This window comes from Rousettus aegyptiacus, unplaced genomic scaffold (assembly GCF_014176215.1).
Source record: "Rousettus aegyptiacus isolate mRouAeg1 unplaced genomic scaffold, mRouAeg1.p scaffold_m13_p_2, whole genome shotgun sequence".
Lineage (NCBI taxonomy): Eukaryota > Metazoa > Chordata > Mammalia > Chiroptera > Pteropodidae > Rousettus > Rousettus aegyptiacus.
This window is the reverse complement of record NW_023416295.1, coordinates 89,444,897-89,457,589: the sequence shown is the minus strand read 5'-3', so window position 1 is coordinate 89,457,589 and position 12,693 is coordinate 89,444,897. Positions and strand designations below refer to the sequence as shown.

General features: G+C 34.9%; 1 pseudogene; it reads right to left on the bottom strand.

Moving 5' to 3' along the window:
• Positions 1–4,870: 4,870 nt before the first annotated feature.
• Positions 4,871–4,989, bottom strand: LOC118614194 (annotated as a pseudogene).
• Between the last annotated feature and the right edge of the window lie 7,704 nt (positions 4,990–12,693).

Here is a 12,693-nt window from a genome sequence, read left to right as displayed (position 1 = left end):
ATTTACCCTAACTTCTGAATATAAATTCCTATATTGGACCCTAAAGTATGCTTCCATCTTATAGGAACTAGCACCATTTATCAAGCATGTGTGATGGGCCATATGCCAGGCACTTTACCTAAATTCGTACAATAATGCTGCAAAGTAGGTATCATCTTCATTTTGATTAGTGAAGAAACTGAGGCAATTCCACAGACTCTTGTACACCAGTACTTGTTTCAACTTATAGGTGTTTGATAAATTTTGGCTGAAGTCAATTAATAAATGAGACATAGTTATGAAGAATTCATCCAATTTATCTATCCCAGGAGGCATAGATATCTGGGATTTAAACCCAAATCTGGCTGAGTCCTAACCCTGCCCTTACTCTAGGATACCTGTTTCCCTCTGATGGGGTCTCCGCTCACTTCAGTCATCTTTTCCAGTGCTCTTTGTGTGCCAGCCCATTTCTTCATCAGCACTTTGATGCATATGTCCCTACCAAACTGCCCTCTGTTCATCCATTTATTGTCTTCCTTCACAATCATATATTGGTTATACATACACAGTAGCTGAGATTACATTGCATAATTTTGTAACATTTTCTACTTAGCACAAGTTATTAAAAACTCTATAAATACCATAGTTTAGGGTTGCATATGAAGGGAAGCAGGGTTAGAGTAGGTAGGTTTCAGGTTAATTCACAAGTCATTCCAACTGAATGTTAATAAATAGCTAAGAGATTTAGCAGTTTAGAGACCTGGTTTAAGTCTAGTTCCTTACGCTTACTTTAGGAAGTCTACCTCCTCAAATCTTGATTTTTCTCATGTTCAAACGAGGCTTTGGCTCTGATGATTTCAGTTCTCTTGTACTCTAAGATATTGATTTTGTGAAGTCAAGACTAACAAAATGAAAAATGATAACAATGTCTGTTTATAAAACAAGCTTGCCCTTAAGATATGTTAACCTAAAAATAAAAGGCCAAAGTAAGAGGCAACAAGCATTTATTTGAGATAAAAAAGAATAGCTATTTGTGAAGCATGGCTTCAGGCCAAAACCCAAATAGTATTCCCATTAGGAGACAAAGGTAAAGGGTATTTATGAGAAGGAGAAGGGGCACAATTACATCAATAGAAGGAAGGCATTTCTATTGGTGCAGAGAAACTAACCTATCGTGCTAATTCTAAATGATGTTTTTAATTTTCAGTCTGGTAGTTATAATATCTGCTTTCTTGTTGTCTTTACAAACAGTTATTTGGGGCACAATGTTGCTTTAGGCCCAATCCAAAGATTATTTTGCCCGGTTTTAACATTCCAAAGGTTTGAAGCATAAACTGTGTAAGGCAATTCCTCTGGATGGTATCTCTGGCTCCATTTAAAAGTGGATTCATTTATATGATTTTTACAGATGTTTCCACCTTAGTGTCATGCTGATCTTCATAGCTTCTGTCTGAGAAAAGCAAAGCCTTGTTTACCTTCAGAGCCATACCTGCCCTTCTCCTTCCAGGTATGGCATTGTCCCTTCTCTGTGCTGTCTGACCCTCCATGATGTCTATCAAATGGTGTGGATATACCAGTTTCATTCTTGTCTTCTCCACTTGATGGGGCACCCCAGGGGCAGATGCCATTCCGGCCCTGCTTCTCCAGTACCCACCCAGGGGAAGGCCTGTGCCCTTGGGAGAGTGCTCCATCTCAGAGCTCAGTGTGCAGCTCTTCCATCTCCCAGCTTTGCATTCTTTCCACTGCAGAAAAATGTTACCAGCTTCCTTATAAATCAATGATTCTGCAGGAGCAAAAGCTTGCTATCAACTGCTATTTTAAGTATCCTCAGGTACTTCAGTTAATGATGTACTGAGGGATAGCTCATGTTTTCATGTCCAAGAATTACAGCCTCCAATAGTGATATCCTTCTAACATCTGATTAACCATCACCAGATCAGTCCCTCTTGGGATATTCTGCTAAGCAGTACTTCACTCTCCCAAATGAAATATTCCCATAACGCATTTACGTTTTAATTAAACTATCATTGTTTCTAGAATTTAATGATCCTAATCTCCTTGAAAAGGAAGAAAAAGACAAGTTTTTATCAGATGGTATTCCTGAGTTTATGCAGACCTGTTGATTAAAATGAGTTCAATTGCTTTAAATCAGTAATGGGTGTCAATTAATGTAGATCATATTTCAAATTCCAATAATGTGATCTTAGAGTTGTTTTCTCATTTTGTGAGGAGTTTAAAGTGGTAGTTACAAGTGCAGGCTCTAGAGTCAGATTGCCTGGGTCGAAAATTTATTTCTGCCACTTACTTGCTATGTTATATAGGCAAGGTAGTTAGCTGCTCTGTACCTCAGTTTCCTCATGAAGAATGGTCATAATAGTAGTACCTACTACAGTAATGCAGGAAGTTGTTGAGAGGATTGTATTAGTTTAAGCTGCAAATACCTAGCATGTTTTAGCATGTAGTACTATGTAAATAAAAACACACATATATTACATAGTCAGGCTGCCTACATCAGGGCTTGTCAAAGACACACAAGCAAGGATCTTTATTGTTAAATGTTATTGTTAAGGGTATTGTAGGACTACTAATTTTTAATGGAAAGGATCCTTGTGGAAAGTATAACTCTGCTTTCTGAGCACTCCCATTCCACATGTATTATCTTAGGGTCTGGAAATCATAGTTTGAATATATAGAATTCTTATTAAGATTTCTGGGACTGCGGATGTCTTTGGGTAGAATTTGTTAATAATTGAAGGGAAAAGACATATTTCCTATTCCTTCTTCTAAGAGAAGACTTGAGAGTCTTGAGAAATCATTAGGGCTCAGTAAGATTTCACAAAATGACCAAAGCATCTGCTCCAATCAGCTCTACCTTCTTCATATTCTCTACTGAGGTTAAGTTATTGCCCCTGCTTCTTCAACCTTATTTCATCCATGTTATTTTCCTTATAATTTTTGTTTCCTCCACTCAATGTGGTATGCATGTACTTTCCTGATTTTCGATATTATACTCAGTCATATGACTTACTTTGGCTAATGAAATGTGGACAGAAGTGACAGTACACTAGTTCTAAGGCCAGGCCTCAAGAAGCCTTGAGTGTTTTGTTTGTCCTGCTCCTCCTCTGCCATGGCCATAAGAAAAAGCTACCCTTGCTAGCTAGCTGAGCCTAAGTGTATGAGAGCAGGTGTACCAGACTTGCCCCAACTTAAGCATAGTCAAGAAAACAGAATCACCCCAGCTGACCACAAACGCATGAGAAACAGATGTTTACTGTTCTAAATCAAGAGATTTTTTGTTATGCAGCAGTAGCTTATGATAGATTATATTTTATTTATATCATGACAGTCTTCTACTCCCATATCAGCCCCATCATGTTGGTAGCCATATTTTCTTGAAGATCTGTGTATATTAGCTTAGAAGGCATTTAGTTGGAAGTAATGCATTCAGTTAGAAAAGCCTGAATATGAAGGAAGCAAGTCCATGGCTGGTATGGGTGTTAAAAAATGCACCAGAAACCAGACACTTTCTATATTGCTCTCTGCTATCCTTAGCACATAGCCTCCATCCTCATTTATGTTGATTCATATACACAAGATGACTGTTCCAAATCCATCCAAGTTCCAGACAGGAAAAAAAGAGAAGGGCACAAGTTTGAATGAAAGCATGCTCATCTTTATTTTATTTTATTTTATTTTATTTTATTTTATTTTATTTTATTTTATTTTATTTTATTAGTTACAAGTATACAGTACATTGGTTAGATATTGATATCGTTTATAAAACAATACCCCTAATTGCTCTGACTCTCTACTTAGCCAATACATTAATACTAACTGTATTCCCTATGACATGCTCCTCATCCTCATGACCATGTATCAACTACTAATTTGTACTTCTTTAACCCTACATCCCATTCTCCCAGTTCCCCAACCTCCCTTCCGTCTGTTTGTCATCAAACTGTCCACTATATTTGTGAATCTGTTTTTGATGAGATTGTTCTTTTTGTTCCTTAGATTCTGCATATAAGTGAAATTATATGGTATTTATTTTTCTCTGTCTGTCTTATTTCACTCAGCATAATAACCTCTAGGTTGATCCATGTTGTTGCAAATGGTAAAATTTTATTTTTTTAAGGCTGAGTAATATTCCATTGTATATATGATTCATAACTTCTTTACCAATCACTATTGGTGGGCATTTAGGTTGCTTCCATATCTTGGCTATTGTAAATTGTGCTGTCATGAATATTGGGATGCATAGATCTTTATGAATCACTGTTTTGGTTTTCTTTGGATAAATACCCAGAAGCGCAATTGTTGGGTCAAAAGGTATATGCATTTTTAATTTTTTTTTGAGAAACCTCCAGACCATTTTCCATAGTGACTGTACCAATTAGCAATCTCATCAACAATATATGAGGGTTCCCTTTTCTCCGCATCCTCGCCAACACTTGCTGTTCTTTGATATATTGATCATAGCCATTCTGACAGGTGTGAGGTGATATCTCTTTGTAGTTTTAATTTGCATTTCTCCGATAATTAGTGACCTTGAGCATCTTTTCATATGTCTATTGGCTATCTTTATTTCCTCTTTAGAGAAGTATCTCTTCAGGTATTCTGCTCAATTTTTAATTGGATTATTTGTTTTATTTTTGTTGTTGAGTTGTATGAATTCTTTATATATTTTGTATATTAACCTCTTACCAGATGTATTATTATTTTTTAGATTTTATTTATTTATTTATTTATTCATTCATTCATTCATTCATTCATTCATTTATTCATTTATTTATTTGTATTTTATGTTTTTAGGCGAGACAACCCTTGGATGACCTCGCAGATTGCAAGGACCTTGTCAGCTTACAATCTCTTATTTTTTTTTTATGATTTATGCCTATAGCATCTGGTCTTCCTAGGCGGTCTTCCATCCAAGTACTAACCAGGACCGATCCTGCTTAGCTTCCGAGATCAGACGGGATTGGGCTTGTTTAGGGTGGCATAGCCAAAGACTATCAGGTATATTATTAGTTGTCTTTTTGTTTTGTTGATGGTTTCCTTTGCTGTACAAAACCATTTTAGTTTGATGTAGTCCCATTTGTTTATTTTTTATTTTGTTGCCATTGTCTGAGGAGAGATATCTAAAAAGAAATTACTGTTAGCAATATTAGAAAGTTTACTGCCTATGTTTTTTTCCACGACGGTTTATGTGTTCAGGTCTTACATTTAATTCATTAATCCATTTTGAGTCTTCTTGTATATGGTGTGAGAAGATGGTCCAGTTTCATTTTCTTGCATGTATCTGTCCAATTTTCCCTTATTGAAGAGACTGTCTTTACCCTATTTTATATTCTTGCCCCCTTCGCCATATATTAAGTGAGAGTATAGGCATAGATTTGTTTTTGGGCTCTCTGTTCTGTTCCATTGATCAATGTGCCTGTTATTATGCCAGTGCCATGCTGTTTTGATTACTATAGCCTTGTAGTATAGTTTGAGATCAGATCGTGTGACACTTCAACCTTGTTTTTTCTCAAGATTGCTGTGGCTATTCAGGATTTTTATGGTTCCACATAAGTTTTAGGATTATTTGTTCCAGTTCTCTGAAAAATGCCATTGGTATTTTGATAGGAATTGCATTGAATCTGTAGATTGCTTTGGGTAGTATGGCCATTTTAATGATGTTGATTCATCTGACCCATGAGCACAGTATATGCTTCCATTTATTTGTATCTTCTTCAATTTCTTTTTTCAATGACATAATTTTATGAGAATAGGTCTTATACCTCTTTGGTTAATTTGATTACCAGGTATTTTATTGTTTTCAATGCAATTGTAAATGAGATTGTTTTCTTAATTTCTCTTACTGAAAGTTCATCATTGGTGTATAAAAATATCACTGACTTCTGAATATTTATTTTGTACCTGCTACTTTATCGAATTCACTGATCAGTTCTATCTAACAGTTTTTTGGCAGAATTTAGAGTTCTCTCGATTTAGTATCATGTCATTAGCAAGTGACAAGAATTTTACTTCTTCCTATTTAGATACATTTTATTTCTCTTTCTGGTCCTGTTGCTGTGGCTAAGTCAATACAATGTTGAAGAGGAGTGGTGAAAGTGAGCATCCTTGTCTTGTTCCTGATCTTAAGGAAAACACCTTTAGCTTTTCCCCACTGAGTATGATGTTAGCTGTAGGTCTGTCATATATTTCCTCTATTCTCATTTTGCTGAGAGTTTTAATCATAAATGCATGCTGGATGTTGTCACTTTTTCTGCATTTATTGATAAGATCATATGGTTTTTATCTTCAGATTTGTCAATGTAGTATATCAGATTAATTGATTTGTGGATATTGTACCAACCTTGCATCTCAGGAATAAATCCAACTTGACCATGGTGTATGATATTTTTATGTATTGCCTAATTGAATTTGCTAATATTTTGTTGAGGATTTTTTGCACCAATGTTCATAAGAGATATCAGCCTATAGTTTTATTTTTTTGTAATGTCTTCATCTGGTTTTGAAATCAAGGTAACGGTGGCCTTAAAAGGAGTCAGTGGGTCTTCTCTCTTCTTGAATTTTTTGGAATACTTTGAGAAAAATAGGTGATAATTCTTCTTTTGACATTTGGTAAAATTCCCCTATGAAGCCATTTGGTCCAGTACTTTTGATTTTTGGTAGGTTTTTGGTTATTGATTCTACTTCATTGGTGGTCATTGATTGGTTCATATTTTCTGTTTCTTCTTGACCCAGTCTTGGGAGACTGTATGTTTCTAGGAATGTGTCCATTTTTTCAAGATTGTGCAATTCATTGGGATATAATTGCTTGTAATATTTTCTTATGATTTCTGTGGAGTTCATAGTTATTTCTCCTCTTTCGTTTCTGATTTAATTTATTTGAGTCCTCTGTCTTTTTTTCTTGATGAGTCTGGCTAAGGGTCTGTCAATTTTGTTAATCCTTTCAAAGAACTAGCTCTTGGTTTTCATTAATCTTTTGTATTGTTTTTATAGACTCTATTTCATTTATTTCTGCTCTGACCATTATTATTTCCTTCCTTCTATTCCCTTTGGGCTTTGTTTGCTGTTCTTTTAAGTGTAAGGCTTCTTTGAGATTTTGCTTGTTTCTTGAGCAGGCCTGTATTGCTATGTATTTCCCTGTTACGACTGCTTTTGCTGTGTCCCATAGATCTGAGTCATTTTGTTTTCATTTTCATTTGTATCTAGGTATCTTTTGATTTTTTTCCTTGATCTCATTGAAAACCCATTCATTGTTTAGTAGTATGTCATTTATCCTCCATGTGTTTGTGTATTTTCCAGTTTTTTTCTTGTAGTTGATTTCTAGTTTTGTACCATTTTGATTAAAGAAGATGGTTGATATGATGTCATTCTTCTTAAATTTATCGAGACTTGTTTTGTGTCCTAACACGTGATATATCATGGAAAATATTCCATGTGCACTTGTAAAAAATGTATATTTTGCTGCTTTGGGGTAAAATGCTCTGAAATTTTCTATTAAATCCATCTGGTGCAGTGTGTCTTTTAGACCTATTATTTCCTCGTTGATTCTTTGCCTGGAAGATCTGTCCATTGGTGTTGATGAGCTGTTAAAGTCTCCTACTATGAGTGTATTACCATTGATCTCTTCTTTTATGTTGGTCAATAATTGCTTTATGTATGTAGGTGCTCCTATGTTGGGTGTTTACTAAGGTTATGTCCTCTTGATTTATCGATCCCTTTATCATTATGTAATGTCTTTCTTTGTCTCTTAGTACAGCTTTTGTTTTAAAGTCTATTTTATCTGATATAAGTATTTCTTCCCTGGCTTTTTTTTTTCATTTCCATTGCGTGAAATATCTTTTTCCATCCCTTTACTTTCAGTCTGAAATAGGTATCTTGTAGACAGCATATGTATGGGCATTGTTTTCTTATCCATTTGGCCACCTTATTCTTTTAATTGGAACATTTAATCTGTTTACATTTGATAGGTATATAGTTACTGCCATTTTATTATTTGCATTTGTTATTTCTATTTTCTTTTTTACTCCTCTTTTTATGGAAGTCCCTTTAACATTTCTTGTAGTATTGGCTTGTTGATGATGAATTCCTTAAGCTCTTCCCTGTCTAGAAAGCTCTTTATCTCACTTTCTTTTATAATCAAAAGCTTCGATGGGTAGAGTATTCGTGGTTGTAGATTCTTGTTTTTCATAACTTTGAATATTTCTTGCCAGTCCCTTCTCACCTGCAAAGTTTCTATAACAAAAACAGCAGACATTCTTATGTGGGTACCTTATAAGTAATTAGCTGCCTTTCTTTTGCTGCTTTTAAGATTCTCTCTTTGTCTTTGATCTTTGGCATATTAATTATGATGTGTCTTGGTGTGCATCATTTGAATTCCTCTAGTTAGGGACTCCTTGTGCTTTCTGAACTTGTATGTCTAATTCCTTTGCCAGGTTAGGAAAGATTTCTGTCATTATTTCTTCAAATAGATTCTCAATCCCTTGCCCTCTCTCTTCTCCTTCAGGTACTCTTATGTTCCGGATATTGTTACACTTCATCTTGTCCCAGAGGTCTCTTAAACTATCCTCATTTTTTAAAATTTCTTTTTCTTTTTGTTGTTCTGATTGGGTGTATTCAGCTACCTTGTCTTCCAATTTCTGATTCAGTCTTCTGCTTCATCCAACCTATGGTTGAATTCTTCTAGTGTATTCTTCATCTCAGTTATTGTATTCTTTATTTCTGTCTCTTTTTTTATGGTTTCTATATCCTTTTTTATGCTTACTTTCTCTCTGTTGAAATTTTCACTGTGCTCACCCATTCTCCCCATAAGTTTGTTGAGAATCCTTATAACCATTCTTTTTGAATTCTGTCTCTGGTAGGTTGCTTGCCTCTATTTCATTTAACTTATTTTCTGGAGTTTTCTCCTATTGTTTCATTTGTGGCACATTTCTTTTTTTCCTAATTTTATTAGTCTCTCTGTGTTCATGAGGTTGCCAATATAAAAAAGTTTTTCTACAAGCCCTCTTTGGAAATATCTGCTTTTATCTCATTGGCTATAATTGAATCTCATGGTCAACCCCAGTTTTGTGGCTAGCTGGAGTAGTGAACATATTGTTACCCTGAGCAAATTGGGGATTCTGTTATTAGTGATGGTGAAAGAGAGCATGGAGTAGGTAACTAGCAGCATTTGCCACAGGATCTTACGTCAGAGTTTGGCAGACTACAGCCCATCAGCTGCCTGTTGTTGTAAATAAAAGCTTTTGGAACACAGACATGCTCATTTGTTTATATGTAATCTATGACTGTTTTCTGTGCTACAACTTCAGAGTTCAGTAATATGACAGAGACTGTGTGACCTGCAAAGACTAAAATATTTTCTATCAGGCCCTTTACAAAAAGTTTGCCAACCCCTGTCTTAGGTAATAAGATTTAAGGATATTTCTTCATTTAAACCCTTTCAATGTCTCCCAGTTTTACCTAGATTGAAACCCAGCTCCTCACAGTACATAAGGCACTAAATAATATAGATGCTGCCTACCTCTCTACAACCTATTCTCTGTGCTCCAGCTATGCTAGCTTTTTGTTTCAAACACATGAGGCTCACTCCCACCACAGATGTTTTGTACTTGCTATCTTATTGCTAGAATGCTTTGCTTCAAAATCTAAATGCCACTTGTCACATGTGGTATTGAAATTTAAATTGAATAAAGTGTAAATTAAAACATCAGTTTCTCAGTTGCACATTTCAAGTGCTCCAAATCCACATGTAGCTAGTGTGTTGAACAACACAGATATTAAACATTTTTATACTCATAGAAAGTTCTATTGGAAAGTGATGCTATTCGAGGTTTCCTCAGCACTAGAATTATCTTGTTTTTCAATAATCACCTTTTTACAATAGCTACCTCTATCCCAAATTCATCTTCCTTAACCTCCCTATGCCAAGTCACCTGGTTTCTTTGTAGAACTTATCTGTGTCTAAAACTATTCTCTATATTTATTGCATGCTTTTTTATTGGCTATCTTTCCTCCTAGAACACAAATTCCATAAAAATAGGGATCCTTTCTGTCTAGTTATAGCTGAAACCTCTGTATCCAGAACAGTACCTGCCACATGATAAGAGTTTAATAATTATTTGATGAGTGAGTGACTGTTATAAAGAAAAGAGAGATTATTTTGGCTTGCAAAATTTTAGGAGATTTTGTTAATGCAGTGATGTCTATTGGTGTCATGGAAGGAGGCATGGCCAAGTCTCCAACCTTGGCTCAAGAAGGTGTACTTTTTACATAGGTTAATATATAGGTTAGACCCTTCAACATTTTGTGAAAACTGGAGACAGTGAAGCAATAATGTGACCTTTGTACTTAATTCAGGGAACCTAAAAGGATCTCAAAAATTAAACCACTAGTCAAAGCATCTCTTTACTTTTGGGGCATCCTGGGTCCCCTTTCTCTCTTTTATCTCCTCTTATATATAACTTTCTCCCCTCCTCTATTGCTTCAAGATAAAGTATGGTACACAAGGCATTTCTGATTTTTTTCCTGGCTCATTTCTAATCACCCCAGGAACATGACATTTTGGATGGACAGTACTACATGCTTTTATTACATGCTTTTTTGGTTACTGGTTAATTGTTAAAAATCTTGGTGGACAGAGTATATGCCCTATTCTGGAGCAAAAGAATAATTTGAGATTATTATGAACAACTTTATACCAAAAGATAGGATTTTAGATCAAGGTAGGTGTGACTCTAAATCCTCGACCCTCTAATTCAGACATTTGTATAGCTTCCTAAACTTGAAATTGAAGTGCTGTTCCACATTAACCATTTATAGGATGTATCACAAATGGAGAAAGTGAAATATCTTTCTACTCTAAGAATTCCTGCTTAAATTTTCCATTTGACATAGATGACTCTTTCATTCAACCTACCAACTTCAGTTTTATATTATGAGAAAACAGTAAAGCGAGAAACTTTAATTAATTAACTATAAGTTAATCAATTACATTTTTACTAAGTAGGCCCCAGGGAAAATATGCCAAATATAGTTCTTGATCTCACAGAATGCACTTCTAGGTGGAAAGAAAGACAAAACACATGTTAGTAAAGTGTTGATAAAGATATAGAGAAATAAAAATTTTCATATGCTATAAGTGTTATAGAGAAAACTGAAAAAAGACTGAAAATTATAAATAAAGCAACCACTGGGTACATGTGGTTACTAATCATTTGAAATGTGGTTTGTGTGACTGAGGAATTAAATTTTAAATTTCATTTAATTTTAATTAACTTAATTTTATATAGCCATATGATCCAGTGAGTAACATATTGCACATTACAGCTCTATATAATTTCAACCTCTTGCAATTTGTTAAGACTTGCTTTAGGTTCACAGTATGGCTGATTTAAAGAAATGTTAAGTATTTTTCAGTTGTCAGGTGATGTGTTTTGTATATTTGGTTCTTTCAGGCCAAGTTTTTCAATTTTTATGCTAGCTCGTGGTGTTTGCCTTTATATACGCCTGATTGTCTTTGATTATACCCAGGACATTACAATGAAATGTATTTGTTGAAGTAACTTGAAGTCTAGCATGATATTCTCTACACCTGCAGAGGATTTCCATGTTTTCACCATGTACCTACAGTCCTGGACCATCTTAATCAAAGTTCATTTTAAATTAACTTGAGATTTTTGGTGCCATCAGGTGACATGAAACCAGACTGCTGTCCTTGAAAAAGTGCTTAACACACAGTTTATTCTCAATCCAATCGCAGAGACTTTTCCTTCCTTTCTCAGCCCAAAGTGAAAGTGACTTACTTGGATTTTCTCCTTGGAAAGCACAAGATAATAATTTTTCACCCTTAGTTCCACAAGGTTTCAAAAGTACAGCTCAGACTTTTGGCTATCTCAGAAAATATCCTATTACTAAAACAACCTTGAGGACAGGGCTCAACTCTTAGGGTTCCAGCTCTTTACTGAACCTCAACCGAATAACCCTAACTATCTTGTTATTGGATTGATGCTTTCAAAACTTTTTACCCTTCGTCCAGATTTTTAATCAGTCTTTAATAGAAAGATTAGTCTGAGATATCTAGCAAATACTTTCTGGAAACAGAAACTCACTGTGTGCCTTTAATCAGATTACTTAATTTTTCTGAGCCTAGTTTTTTCCAAGCCTTAGTTTATTATCATTATTATTATTATTATTATTAATTATTATTAAAAATTAGTGCTTTGGGTGACAGTTCTTACTGATACAGCTCTTTGGCACTTTGTCCTTAGAATGTTACTGTAACATGTTCCCAGAAATGAATTAATGTCTCCTTGAAGAGCAAATTTGGCATTAGCCACAAGTCACGGGGCCAATGCTTATATGATGCTCCACTGAAATTTTTACAGAATATTCTTGTGTTTTATGAACTCAAGTAAGGTGAACAAACATGCTTTTATTTTTCTTATTTTCCATTATGCTGCCAAAGACTCGCACATGGAATGTGTGTGGGAGATGACAGCCATTGCTCAGCCATTGAGGTGGAAATTGTTAGCAAATTACATTTGGCTGCTCCCCACAGATGAGATGAGAACAACAATATGAATAGATGTCTATTTGACCAAGAATTTTTGGGATGATTAATAATACTTTTACACAAGTTAAAAGTTTAAATGTATATAAACAGTTTTGAAATAATAAGAAATCAAGTCAATCTTGTTGTGAATA